At 43.0% G+C, this 14,990-nt stretch overlaps 1 long non-coding RNA gene across 1 annotated transcript; it reads left to right on the top strand.

Moving 5' to 3' along the window:
- The first annotated feature begins 10,697 nt into the window (after positions 1 to 10,697).
- Positions 10,698 to 13,787, top strand: LOC119318021. The gene is made up of 3 exons (XR_005153909.1): positions 10,698 to 11,018; positions 11,937 to 12,034; positions 13,309 to 13,787. It is a non-coding gene; the product is annotated as an uncharacterized LOC119318021 (long non-coding RNA).
- The last annotated feature ends 1,203 nt before the right edge of the window (positions 13,788 to 14,990 follow it).

Here is a 14,990-nt window from a genome sequence, read left to right as displayed (position 1 = left end):
TCAAACACCTTGTGTGCATAAGAGGAACCAAAAGCAAACCTACACCCCCTTGTGAAGCTTGTGAAGAGAAGTGGCACCAAATGGCTAAGTGAGCGTGCTGAACTGGTATATATAGGGGAGGAGCTTTAGTCACGGTTGGCCTGGCCAACCGCGACTAAAGGCCTTTGCGCACCTTTAGTCGCGGTTGGCCTGGCCAACCGCGACTAAAGCCCCTCACGTGCACCAGCTGGCCACCGAGCGCCCTAGGCCCAGGCCTTTGGTCGCGGTTCGTCTGCCGAACCGCGACTAAAGACTTCATTAGTCGCGGTTCCTACAGTTTCGCGACTAATGGGGCTGGACGGAAGCCTCTTTTTCTACCAGTGTCTACTCACACTGAATGCGCATCGCCGGAAATTCTGAATAATTCAGGAATAAATGCGAGCATCAGGATTTGAATCATGGTGGGCTGGATATACCACAGTCTCTCTAACCATCCAACCACAGATTGAAGTTTGTTGATTAGTTTAGTCTGTGTTGTTTCGTTCTAATCTAAATAGGTTGGTTGGCCGCTTCGCAACGGTAATTCAGCGGAGGGTTGCCCGAGGTCCTTTAGCAGAACATATCCAAGGTGATAGTCCATGATGCAACAAAGCCAGCAAGCCACTAGCTACAACAAAATAAAATGGCGGACAAAGGACCACCTTGTCAAAGGCATCTAGAAGGGGAAAATGAATCCATGAGATTCCCATTGAATTTCACATAATACCTCACCGTGGTCACACATATCATTATCTTCCATATTGGTGTGTGTTGAGGGATTTTTATGTCAGTCCTAACAACGATACAAAGAGGGAGTACGATAGAATACTTAGTCGCGTGAAAATCACGTCAGGAAGTTAGGGGGTCCTGGACATAGAATACTTACACATGATATACCCGGGTTCAGGACTCCAATATAGATAAAAGCGCTATTTCATGCCTTCTCTTTTCTTTATATGCGGGGAATATAGAGGATTACAATATATAGAGGGGGACCCGGCGAGTCAGGGAGACTCCACGCATTATGACGATGGTGGTGATCACAACGGTAAGTGTTCGAAAACTTCTACGTGGTGTGCGCTAAAACTAGGGCGAATGAGAGGGTCCCCTTATACGTCGCTCCTAGTATGTAATCTCCTCACAGTTGATCTCCAACAACCTAAGCTTGTAACTCAAGACATCTATCAATATATATACCATGGGTGCCTGTGTATGGGCATTGAGACGCTTCAATAGAATCTTACAGGACACGGTGTTAGTTTACAACACATTTGGCCCTCTTTTCCAATTCTCGCAAAGTGTTTTCCTTGACCCTAGTGTCATTCGGTGAAAGGTCTCCCCCGTATGTGGTGGCGCTTCATCTTGGCAATTGATATGTCTTTTATGGTAAACCATGTACACATTCCTAGATTAAGTGGACTATCTCTCATTCATAGATTTAACCTCAAGATGGCGGTCAAGTGGTACGTCAACACACTCACTAAAATCCATTTAGGCCCTAACCCATTGCCCCCATATCAATCTCCCAAACATGACAAACCTTTGTGCCAAGTGCACATCCCATGACCGATATATGCCTCAACGGTACATCATAGATATGAACCCAAACCACATAGAATCGAGGACAACATCCGATGGTCGAATGTCACCATTAAATAATGCCATGATCACACTGCTAGAAAAATGCTTATAGGTAGGGTCACATTAGTGGCATGCAGAGTCGGGACCCTTCCATTGGTAATCAGGTAGATACCAATGGCGGGTTCTAAACTAGCCATGTAATTTTAGTTTACTTAACAACGACGGGCATTTAAAACCACCCATAACTGCACACCTGGGCCAAGGTTAGATCTTGGCCATAATTATTAGTGGCGTGCAACTTGCACATGCCCGCCACTCGTAGTTACTTCACAAGTGGCGATCACATAAGGCTTGCCCGCAACTACTCCAATTTGTAGGTATTTTTTTAGATTTTAGTGTGTTATCTTATTATTGGTATTGTGTGAAAAATGGTTTGAATTTTATAGGTTTCATTTTTTGCTATATTTTGGAAAATTTATTAATAAATTTATTTTTAATTCAATAAATGCTTGAAATTTGAACCATAAATACATTTAAATTTTCCAACGATTGGAAGAAAGATCCTAAATAAGGTAGTTAGCATATATTTAGGTCTATGGAAACAAAAGTTTGTTACTTTCAAATATGTATATTTGACAATTCAAACACACGAGCTTAATTATAATTGTGTAAAATTGATTGTTTCTAATTTTCAGAAAAAATGAACATTGTCTGAAACCTATTAAACTTTCATGGTATCATTAAATGACATGTAGACTATATGGTATGCATTTACCAATATTGGGCATTTTTTTAATATACCTCTAGTTCAAATTTGATTTTTTTCCATAAAATCACTAGAAATATTTTGATAGGACTTATTGACAAAAAGATATGGCTTAATATTCCCAAATGCATATTTTATGTTTGGATTATTTCAAATGTTCAAATGGGTGATCAAAGGATATATTTGAATTGCACACTTCCCAAGGATCATAGGGATATCAAAATTTTCAAATTTGGCCAAACAAAATGAACGTATGAATATTTGAATTTTACAAAAAAAATCATCAAAAAAATGAAAATATAAGCAGTGGAACGTGGCACAATCTAATTGGACGGTATGTGTTTGGTTAAGTTATTTAACTGGAAGCGTTGATCTAAGGATCAACGGCCAGGAGAGCACACCCGTTTGCGGGCTTTAATTGATCTTATCCTAGCCACAGACGGAAGATCGGACACATAAGAAATTATGAGGTCAAGATCTCACCAAAGAGGACAGAAGATCGCTGGAGATGGGTGTCGCATGGCTCAACTTCAGGGTTGTGGACGCCACAAGGGACGAGGCGGTGAACAACGGTGTTACGCACATCGAGAGGAAGGAGATGAAGTGAGTGTCAATGGAGATTATTTGCTCTTGAAATCGTAGGCGCCGGAAGAAGCGGTATATATAGAGCAGCATCAAAGCTTGGTTGAACATGCAAAGGCAATAGGAAGATGCACATTAATGAAATAGAGAGAAAGGAGAGAAGAAGCGGGCCTACGCTGCTCTCATGGTGATGCACGCTTTGTCGGATGCTGTGGAGGATCTCAAAGTCAGGGAGCAATTGCTCGAAGAATGCGATTAGATACAGAGAGGCTCCAAGTCTGAGAATGAAGGGCTATAAGGCTCTGTCCGGGGTCCTATTTATAGGAGACATGGATGTCAGTAGAGCCGCATCAATGGAGCTTGGTGGATGCGTTTCATGTAGTTTTAAGGCCTAGTGGAGAGGGAAGTGAAGCAACACTGCATGAGGAGTTTCTCGAAGGCATGGAGAGGCAAGGGACACATGAAAATGCTCGGGATGGTGATAGACACAGGAGCTCAGTCGTCGGGCGCAGAGTTCTAGGCAACATGACAGTGTTGGCATGGCATTATTTGTTTCATTTTTCTTTGTTCTTCTTACAGGGTATGCCACTAATTCATTCTTCCTTAGAAAACTTCATTATTTTGATTTTTTTTTTATTTTATTTTCTTCATTTAGAAAACTATACATATTATAGGTCTGCCTCCGCCTTTGATCATCATCCTCATGTGAAATTTAATTGAACTATTATATATGTTTTCTTTCTTTTTATTTTTACTCATTTTAATGGATATTTTGGCATGTTGGATGAACAGAAATGTATACACACAAATACAATATAGTATGTGAGCATGAAAATTGCATGATCATATGCTTATTTTTTGCATATTAAAAATTGCAATTTCAGTGCAAAGTTGTGTGCAAGTTTTATTCAAGTTTTTTTTTCTTGTTTTCGTTGTTCTTAAAGGGCAATACCAATGCTTCTAATTATTTCTTTCCTAGAAAACCTCATTATTTTTATTTAGTTGTAGTTTTTATTTCATTTTCTTTCTTCCTTCACGTTAATATCAATGCCACTAATTAATTCCTTCTTATAAAATTTTTATGAAATTTCACAATTATATACTTACTCCTGCATATTATAAAAAATTGCAATGTCTAGGTACATTATGTGGAATTTTTATCATTTTTTTAGTTTCTCTCTCCGTAAAGGTAATTTCAGTGTCACTAATTCATTCTTTCTCAGAAAACTTCATTTTTTATTTTTGTTTTAGTTTTGGTTTAATTTTATTTCTTCTTTAAGGGTAATACCAATGCCATAAACGCATTCGTTTTTCCGAAAGTGTGTGAAATTTCCACTATTATGCACTTGTTCTTGCATATGATAAAAAATGCAATTGTCATGTGAGTTGTGTGCTAATGTTTTTATTTTTCCTTTTAAAGGTAATAACCCTTTAGCTGTGGATGATGGCCTTGATTGCTAACTAATAGCATAGTTGTCACTAGTGGTAGACTAGACAATTACTCTAGAGAGCAACAAAAATTTCAACACAAAAACTCAATGGCATTCGGCCGAATACCTGTCGAGCATGGTATCCGCCATGGACGTCGTCCACGGGGGGACAAAGGGGCAGGCGCGTTCGTGGGGCTGTGGACGTTTGAGGATGCCTGGGTAGCGGAGGACGAGGAGGGTGTGGATTCAAAATAAGGGGGAGCAAGGATGGAGTGCAGAAAAGTGAAGGGAGATGGATTTGAGTGGGCCGGGGGTGCCAGATATCCTATGTGTCGGTGGTCCGGACACCCGTAACCCTCCCCCAGCTTGCTTCCGATTTGCAAAAAAAAAAAGAATGAATAGCAAGATACGTCGGTGCAAATGATGGATTCAGGTGCCATGGTTGTAGGACTCGTGGGCTGACTCTTAGTCCAGTGGTCGTAGGCCAGTTCAAATCAATCCATTGCTGAACAGAGTATGGGAGCAACATAAATACAACAAACATGCTACTGGAAGTGACCAACCAAGACATTACCAATGCCGTTCGGATTACATGTGTTACATGAAGTATATAAAATTCAAACATAGTGACAATCCATCATAACAGTAGTAGTAGTAGATCCAGAGGGTCCTCGACAATAGCAACTAATGCACAAACAGAGGAAAGAAGGCCACACGGTACACACACATGCATGCACAAATAGAGAACCGTAATTATCGTGCGTGCCAGCTTTAGCTGCTCCATGGCCTTCTTCGGCCTTGTACAATGGAAGGTGTTTAGAAAAATAAACCAGTCTTTCCTTAAGCACTAGTGCTTATTTGTGCAGGGTAGACGCTTAACTAAGTGTCTCTTCTATAGAAATAGGATGCTTCAGAAAAACTCGGTTTATTTTTCTAAGCACCTCTCTAAGCACCTTCCTTTGTACAAGGCCTTATAGCCTTCCGCAGAAGCACCGCAGAAGCAGAGCAGTTTGGCAATGCTCTGCATGACCCCACCACGCCTCGGACTTGGTTTGTTGCTCTGCTTCTTCTTCTTCCCATGTTCAGCGCCGTGCCCCTTCTCCATGGAGAGACAGATAAGAGAATGCTTCGTGGAGGGGGAAGGGGGTGCTGGTCGTAGCGTTGCAAATGAACACTTCGACTGGAGGACATGTATAAATAGACGCGCGGCCGCGTGGTAGGGCTCGACGGCGAGACATTTTCATGCCATTTTCGGGGGTGAAATCTGGTAAATGCATAGTAAGTACGTGCGGCAAGGGCGCTGGGCTTCTGGGGTTTTTGTCTTCTGTTTCTCCAATTCTGTAATGTTCCCCTGCTTTCGGCCTTTACTGCACTGCTTGTATCTATTTACGAACGTATGTGCATCCACACTTTTAGCCGGGGGAAAACCACGAAAAGTGTACCGATCGAGCTTCTCAGGTGTATGCAGCCTGCATTTTCCTTCTGCAAGTAAACGTGTTTGTGTTTTGCCTTTTCTATTTGTGTGGCTAGCTCCAGCCGTTCAGTCCAGTGCATCTACGGCGCAATTTACACTCAAGCAAGGGTGCGAGCTCATGTGGCCGACGGTCACCGGCTGCCAGTCGTTTTGTGTCCAATCAGGTAGGTAGGTATATGGAATGTTCCAGCCTTCCTGGCGTGGATCCAATCCAAGTCGCACCGAAACTGAAGTATAGAAGGTGTCATTTTCTTGTCCGACAGCAATGGAAAAACAGCGTGAAACAGAACCCAGTTGCCAAGAAACTCCCGCCAATATAAATGGTTTAACTGAGCATCTGAGACTCTCATGTTCACGTTTGCGAAGGTCGTGACCAGAGGCTACGCGCATGTAGTGCAGGCGCAGCAAATCCATGTCGCTCGCAAAGGGACCGGCCGTCACCGGCGATCCGACGTGAGACATATACAGAGCGGCAATGCTCACTACAAGAAATATGTCAACTTGTGACCACCACTATTGGTCACTGAATGGTCACAAATTTCCATTTGTGACCTTTTTGTGACCAAAACATAAGGTTAAAAGCTGGCCGTCATAAACTGACTATAGCGACCTTTCTTCTGGAATGGTCGTAGACGTTTATGACCAAAATACGTCTACTGTGGCGTTTTGGTCACTAGCAACCTCCCCAGGCCATGTAGGCATCCAGCGTGGCAAGCTGATGTGGCACAAGATTTAGCCCGGTCCAATTCGGTGTTTATATGGGCCGAGTCCATTAATTCAGCCCATTTAATGTATTTTTTTCCTATGAATTTTTTGTCAGCTTCATGGACCAAGCCCAACATTGCAGCCTTTTTAGTTTTGGGCCATGGCCTTTTTGTCTCAATAGTTTCATTTTTTCTTTTTTTATAAAGTGGATTCACTAGTCAGGTGCGTCCCCATTGTCAGGTTCTAGTACTGGGTCCTAGCCGTCAGGGAAATATTCTTCAATTTTTTAATTGAACACAAATAAATACCTAGTATTTAAATTGGCACACAAAACGCACATAATACTTCAAATATTATCAACCATCAAAGTGTTACATTAGATAACAAGCATCAAGTTTACAATCAGATAACAAGCTCCACAAGTGTGATCAGCATCAAGTTTACAATCAGATAACAAGCTCCACAAGTGTACAATTAGATCATTTAACACACAGGGCTTCATTACTCTCAGAACTAGCTCCAATGAGCTAGAACTATTCTTCCTCCACTTCTTTGTCTTGATGCTCACGAAGAAACATGAAAGCCCAGCATCTGCATGTTACAGAACAAAATGTTTAGGAACAAAATAGAAGTGATTAGATGGCATTGGAAAACTCGAAAGATAAGCCATATAGCTTTGTTTAATATTACTAAGATATATAGCCATTAGTTTGTTTTAACATGGAACCCAAGAGTATGTGACTCTAGCACCCTGAGAAAGATGTTAATATGCCATCATACTAGCTGATAGACAAACATTCCAGGAAGAATAGATGCTTGTTTAACAGGTACAATCAATACTGCTATCTCTAACAGACAAATTTAAAGTTTTTAATACATTTATTTTCTATTAGAAAAACTGAATATGCTACTTCCTGATTCATGGCTGCATAGTCCAGCTAGCTACACCAGTTTGCTCTCATGCAAAAATTAGAAAGAAAAAAAAGAACAACAAATAAATCAACACTGATTTCTCTAACACGTACAGTAACTTGCTGATATAACTTTCTCCTAATTGCATTCTCATATGACTGGGCCAACATGTGATGTTACTATTCGATGTGCTATTGGCCGAAGCAAAGGAAGCCTCGCCCACGCCTTTTACTAATGCAACTAGCTTAATTGATTTTTCCTACTTAGAAATACTACTACACTTTGACTTGCTTCAACTCAGCCGGAAGCTTCATACTAGCACAACCAGCAACAAACTAGCACTAGCCAGAATGAATCAGGAGGCCAGCGCAAATTAATCAACAGCCTCAGGTTCACATCATCTAGAGGAATATAAGCCATATCCAAAGGAAAGATCTGATACATCAAGCATGATACTACTTTGTCCATAAGAAGGTCGTACTTACATCAAGCATGAAGCACCAAAATGCTCTGCGAACAAGATCAAATATATCAGGTTGTCTATATCAAACCCAGCAGCTACTGCACGTGCAAAGGCCATAGCCTGCTCTTTACGTAAGATAGTCTTGCGAGTCTCCAGCACTCTGAGAAGTTGAACTCTGCAAAACATTGTAAAAACAGAATAATCAGCTTCCAATATCATGAGAAAACATGTATAACTCCCACTGGAATTTTTAAATGCAGTTGCGAGTTGTCCTAAAAACTTGTGCACTTAATGATGGTTAGATCCATCTTATAGAATAATCAGCTTCCAATATAAGTTAGGTAAAACAGAACAGAATGTATAAGCACAAATTAAGATAGGCCATGCATCAAACGCAGAAATACTTTTGAGTCGTTCACTGTCATGTACTACTACCTAACTGGCTAACTCAGCAGCTGTGACTGATGGTACACCGCACCAAATTCCATAATGAATTCCATAACGAATGATAGATTCTAAAGAAGCAGCACTGCATTTCCAGCTAAGAATAAGCATTGCCTAAGATTTCTTTGTAGAAATGAAGTCAGTAGCATTGTACCTTCCATGGAGGAGTCCACATTATGGGCTTCTGCCTGGCAAATCAGCCAGAGTAGTGTCATGGCTACCCGAGGAATCACCTAAACACAGCCTTGAAGAGGATGGCCAACGTTGCCCGCACTAGAGTCACCATGTTGCCTGTAATTCCATCAAGACAAATACAATCAATATCAGGATCAGAGGTTCAGAGCAAGAATAGTGAAGGCGTTTATGCTATAAACGACAAGGAGATGATGCTAACTCTAACAAAGTAGGCATAGAGTAACAAAACAACTCCATTACACTTAAGTTGCTGCTACCTGCATACACTAAATGGAACCAGAAGTATGTCGACTAATAGACATCCATGAATGATGCCCATGAGTATTGATTTGAAAACAATCAATCCTCCAATACTAATAAATTTTGGAGTATTAATTCGAAAATGACCTATACTACAGTACAGTGCAGTGCGTAAGAAGGAATGAATCCATTTTCAGTCAACACTAGCAGTAGTACACTGAAGAAATCGACACTGGACAGAGTCAATTAATATGTACAGCTAGCACCCATTTGCATATATTCTGCACTTGAATTCAAACCAATCACTCTATTTCAGAAGATGCATGTACATGCATGCAGCTAGCGGTTTTGTGATGCAGATGCTTTGCAGCTTGGTCATAGCAAATAGTGTTGTGCATTACTGAAACACAGGCTGGAGTTGGGCATAAAGACCGAAACACAAGCCCATTTTCCGGTATTTTTTGGAATAGGTCATTCCTGGTTTCTAGTTTATACGTATGTAGGTGCCATCTCCACTGAAGATGGTTCAAACTACTACTCCAATACATACTAATAAAACTTGACACAGGCTAGTTCAAACTACATACTAATAAAACTAGATCAAGTTGGTGACAGACATCAGATGCTTCTAAACAAGCAAGGGGCATCACTTCCTACTCCTAAAATGAAGAGAACACACATGTGGCGCTATGATTGATGCAGCAAAAATAAAGCATCGGTGCAGTCTGTTTCATCCTACTGATTGTGCCGCTTGTGAGGCACCAATTTCAATTTGTAGGCACGCTGGTGTTCTGCAGTTTGTGAAAACAGAGGAGGAGGCCGAACAAAGAACCTTTGTTGTCTCCGGCATTGACATTCATGCGAAGCTTCTCGACCAGGTAGACGCACACTAGCATCCTCCCGTGGCCGGCACCGGCGTGCAGCGCCCCGGATCATCCGTCCTTGGCGGCCTCCACCGCCTCCTTGACGCGGCCCTTCCCGCCGTCCAGCGCGCTTGCGATCACTACAACAAAATCGAGATACTGTGACGAAAATCCTTGTGACGATGGTGAAGGACGTCACCGAAAGGTCTAATGTGTGACGTTTCCATAGGTCGCATCACCGATTACCTCAAATCAGTGACGATAAACGTCACTGCGTTGCCTTGGCCCTTTAGCACACTTGCCTGCCAATTTTTGTGTCGATTTGATATTTTGCATGACGAACTTGCTAGTCACCGAATACTACGAATGTGTGACGATCGTTTTTTTGGCAAGTAATGTCTAGCGGTGGGACCTACCCTAGTTTTTCCAAAAGGCTACTAAGCGGCACCGGCGCGGCGTGGAGAGGCAGGATGATCATAGGCGAGGCAGGACACATATCAGTTCTGGCTAGTTGTTGCCAGTTCCACGTATGTGCCTCCACTCCCATGTACTCACCTCACGCAGATCCATTTGGCCAACATATCGCATGACATGATACAAAACCCTCGCATAGCACCGGCTGCCACGTCGCACCTCCGTCTCTCCCTTAGACATCCGCTTTTCCTCCGCAGGCATCACAATTGCTCGTCGACGACCGCGACAACGTCGCTGGTCCCCAATTGGCTACCATGTACAACCTTCAACCTGTATTTTACAATTCTCCAAAAATTCCTGTGAAAGTACCACATCACAATGTTTATGTAAAATTTACATTTTTAAATAATCATTTGCTACTTTTTTGAATTAAATAAATTACATGATATTAAAATGGAAATTAAATTCTGAAAATAAAACATCCGCCCCCAAGAAAAAATTCCCTCCACCCAAACACACTTTCCAGTCCACTTCTCTAATTTTTTCCCCGCTTCCATCCTATGTCCCCACTCGTCAAAGACCCAGCCAAATTCCCTTCCCTTCCAATTCACCCGCGGAGGGACACCGCTAAAGCCACAACCCACCCCGCATTTTCTTCGTAGATAGATTCATCTGGCTCTCTTCTTCCCCAGATTGCAACGACCGGCGACGACACTTTGGGGGATGTCGCCTGCGCCCAGGCGGTGCTCGGATCCACCGCAACAACTTGCCCCGCGAGCACCCCCTCTTCTCCCTGGATTGCAGCTGCCGCCGATGGGAGATTGGAGCAGGCCGCCCCATTGGCCGAGCTGGGATCCACCGCACCGACCATCCCCGTGAGAACCCGGCCCTCTTGTCCCCCCGATTGAAGCGACCAGCGACGTCTCTCTTGGTAATTTCCTCATTCCGCCCTCCTCATCTTGCCAGCCCCTAGTGTTCAAAGAATAGGGTTCATGCATACCACTCCTCATCCTGCCCATCTCGCTAATTAGGATTTTACAAAGTTTGTAATCTGCAATGATTAGGGTTCATTATATTAAGTTCATATTGTACATTCTGATCTGTTATTTAACTTAATTGCGTATGCACCATATTTTCATGGATGTTATTCAGGGTCGCACAAGAGAAATCGGAGTCCATTTGCAAATCAAAATTAGGCCCTATCTATGAAAAAGAAAAATCTTTTTTTTGCAGTCAATGTAGTTTTTCGACAAAAGATTACACCGGTTGACTACACAGGTTCAGAAAAGACCAGTAAATAGTAATTGAGAGAGAGGGGCAGATATAAAGCGCCTAGAGGAATTGATGCATTGTGATTAGAGAGAGATATACAGGGGTTGGGTTGGGTTGGCAAAAATTATTTTCATTAGTTCTTTACTTCTAGTATGTAATGCTTCATTTAAAGCTTTGATTAAAAAAGAATTGGGGGCCCTCCGGTTCTGGAGGCCCTGTTTGGCTTTGCAACAGTGAAAAATATGCGTATATATATAGCATAGTGCATTCTGGTTTTGCAACAGATCCTCAAAAGCATCATACATCAATGTCTTGGCCATCTCAAATTTTCTAGAAGTATTGCATAGGTACAGAGAAGATCAATTCCAGGATTCAGTATAATGGAACACGGAATGGCTTATATTTAGTACAATGGTATATTTTATTTGGATGTATAGTGCAACTGCCAGGCTCCACACATTGGTTTCATACAAGTCCTAAATTGTGTTTTTGTAAGATTCAGGTATCTACCAAAAGACATCTTTGGTAGTTTTATTAAGTTGTACTTCAGATTTGGACTTGAAACTTCAATTTTCAGATTGAAGGAAGCCACCGCACTGCCGAGCTTGGATCCACCGCATTAACCCGCCTCGACCACCCGGCTCTCTTCTCCACTGCGATGTGTGACATCTCTCGGTGATATACTCATCCTACCCTCCTCATCTCTCCACCACTTGATGTTCAATGGTTCGGGTTCATGCATACTACTCCTCATCCTACCCTTCTATGTAATTCGGATTTGCCACAACTTGCTATGGTAAAAAGCTTGAACCTCCTGCCAATTAAGTTTAGTTGATATCCTATTGATAGGTGTGTGTAAAGCTGCACTAGTGAACATGGTTTTGCATTTGTTATAGCCTGCTATTGTAAAAAAGGCCTAAACCTGAATATATGCTACAGCGGTACAGTTAGCAGTTCTGCAAAAGTTCAGTTAGCTATCAGATGCATGGCCTTAGCTGAGATATTTCTTTTGCAGCCATGTGCTTGTATGGCTACTCTCGCATATAAAAGAAAATTATATGTTAACCATCTGATTGTTGTACCCTGCTGTAATGACAAAAACTAGATCCTCTTGGTTGCTGAATAGTGAATGGTGTCATAATCAGATGAACATAAACACATTAACTAAAGTATGCAACATATAAAAGGAGAACTAAGTAGAAGCAAGAAGCAGCACATCCTTGCATCCCTGTATCTACATGTCCGAATAAACTAGCTTTTGGATGCAACTACTTTATCTATGCTAAAACCTGAAACTTATGGTTCTGCTGCCCCATAAATAGTCCTTCACTAGCATGGTTTTTGAGTCGCTCGCCTAGTCATGGAGTAGTCGATGAGTCAAAAAATGTCGACTCAACTTAGGTCGACTCAAGTCGCGAGTCGCGACTAGTCGCAACTGCAGGCTCGACTTTTTCACGACTCGAAAACCATGTTCACTAGTGCTTTTTAAAACTGAATAAGGACTAAGACTGCACTTGATTTTGACTCGTTACAGAGATGTATAACCCTACACCAGTGTGCTTTTCTCTCCACTACTACATAAAAGAGAAATAAACTTAATATTTGCCATGCCTCTCCTAATTTATTAGCTACCCATGATGTTAAGCGACTGAAGCCCACAAGCATTTTCAGTACGCATAGAACTTGATAAAAGCAGATACATTGTAAACTTCAGTTTTGACTATATTATGACATACTAAACTAGGTAAATCAAGTTGCTTCTACTTTACAAACATACAGCGCCATCCATTGAGCCTTAATTTTGGAAGAGTATAGTAAAGTTTCTGGTTTTCCCAACTATGCCGGCAGCTACAGTAATCATATTTTTTGCTTTTTTGTTCTGAACATTCTGGTCTTGTTTTTCATGGCTTGCTGTCTGTTTCTCCCTGACTGTGTCCCAGCTTTTCCAGCTTCAGTTATTAAACTAATGCCACCAAGCAAGAGCATGTGAAGAGACACAGAGGAAGCAACAAGAAGAATTGGAAGATGTGAAGAAGAGCCAGCAAGAGAAGAATGAAGCACATCAAAAGAATCAATAGGAGACGGATAACCTCATTGGTTTTCTCGTAAGGGCTCAAGCAAGTCAGTAAGCAACTCAGCAGTCCTAGTCCAAACCAGAAGGTGCATGAAGACCATCCTTTTGTGATGGAAATAATTATTGAATCATACATTGCAATCATCATGACAACACATGTGGTTTTTAGTTACCTAAATATTGCTTTTCAACTTGCCTATTGTCGTGTCAAACTCGTGAGTTGGTGTTATTTTTTACTGTCATGCGTGTTTAGAGGGCAATTTGGCGGAGATGATTGAATATATAGTATGATTTGTCTTCCATTTATTTTATGATGCGATTTGGATCTTAACTTTTTATATAATATGATGTGAATTAAATACTTACTATGAGAAGCATTTGAAGTATAGTGTATTTGATAATTCATCGTAGTTTAAATCTAAAATAACTTAAATATATTTTGATGGCATCATCTTCATGATGCTAGCAGTGGGATAGTCTGCTCGAGCATTGACGTGGCATGAAGTCAGTGACATTGCTTCGCCATTGCATATGGTACAATATGGCATATTACCTCGTAATGTGTGACATTACTCTCCCGTCATAGAAATAACAAGTTGTTGACGTTCTAGAGAATGTCACCGAGGGTCCCATTTCCGGTGACGTTGTTTTGCACGCGCTGTCACTAGGAGTAATCTGTGACGGGGATTCCGTGACGATCCTTGTGACGCCCATAAATCGTCACATAGGGGTAATTTGTGACGTTATTAGCTATTCGATGACATTTTTTGTCTTGTCATAGTAGGCCCTATCTCTTGTAGTGGATGCCCGATGGGAAAAAAAATCGCGCCCAAATCAGGATCGAGCACAAACAAACACCGAAGCGGAAAACCAGCATGGGGAGAGGGAGGCGCGGGCGTACTCTTGAAGCGGCCAAGGTCGCCGTCGACCGCCGCCTTGTGGAGCCGGCGCTGCTGCTGGCCTGCAGCTGCAGGGGGGAGGAAAGGGGACGGGGTTAGGGCCAGTGCGGGGTAGGAGGCTGGGTCAGGGGGAGGGGGTGCTTACCGGAGGTGAGGGGCGGAGCCATGGCTGGCGGGGTGGAGGTGGGTAGGATTTTGGAGGCCGTCCACCTGTTGGCCGCCCTCTGGACGCTAGCGCCGCCGCCCTCCGTGCCGGAGCCGGCGGCCCCGGCAGCCTCCTCCTCCTGGACGTGGCCATCGTCCGCGTCGAGCGACGGGTGCGGGCGCTTCTGCGCGGGCATTCCAGCCGCCTGGCGGCCCTCCCCGCTCCTTGGCACGGTGCTCGTCGCGGGGGAGAGGACGGTCGGGCGCGTGCGGGCGGTCGGCGGAGTGAGAGGGAGGAGGCAGGAGGTGGGTGGAGGCGGCTCGAGTCGAGGGGGAGGCGGATCGAGATGGATCTGGGGAGCGCATGGGAGAGGCCATGGACGGCGGGGAGCTCCATCGGAGGGAGGTGGCGGCCGCGATCTGGAAGAGAGGAGGTGGAGGCTGCGATCTGGAAGGGACGAGCGCGGATTCGACCGCGGCCGTGGGAGAGAAGGGGAGAGAGGGGTTGTCGGCG

This window comes from Triticum dicoccoides, chromosome 6A (assembly GCF_002162155.2).
Source record: "Triticum dicoccoides isolate Atlit2015 ecotype Zavitan chromosome 6A, WEW_v2.0, whole genome shotgun sequence".
NCBI lineage: Eukaryota > Viridiplantae > Streptophyta > Magnoliopsida > Poales > Poaceae > Triticum > Triticum dicoccoides.
The sequence above is the reverse complement of the archived record's forward strand: the minus strand, read 5'-3'. Positions and strand labels throughout refer to the sequence as shown.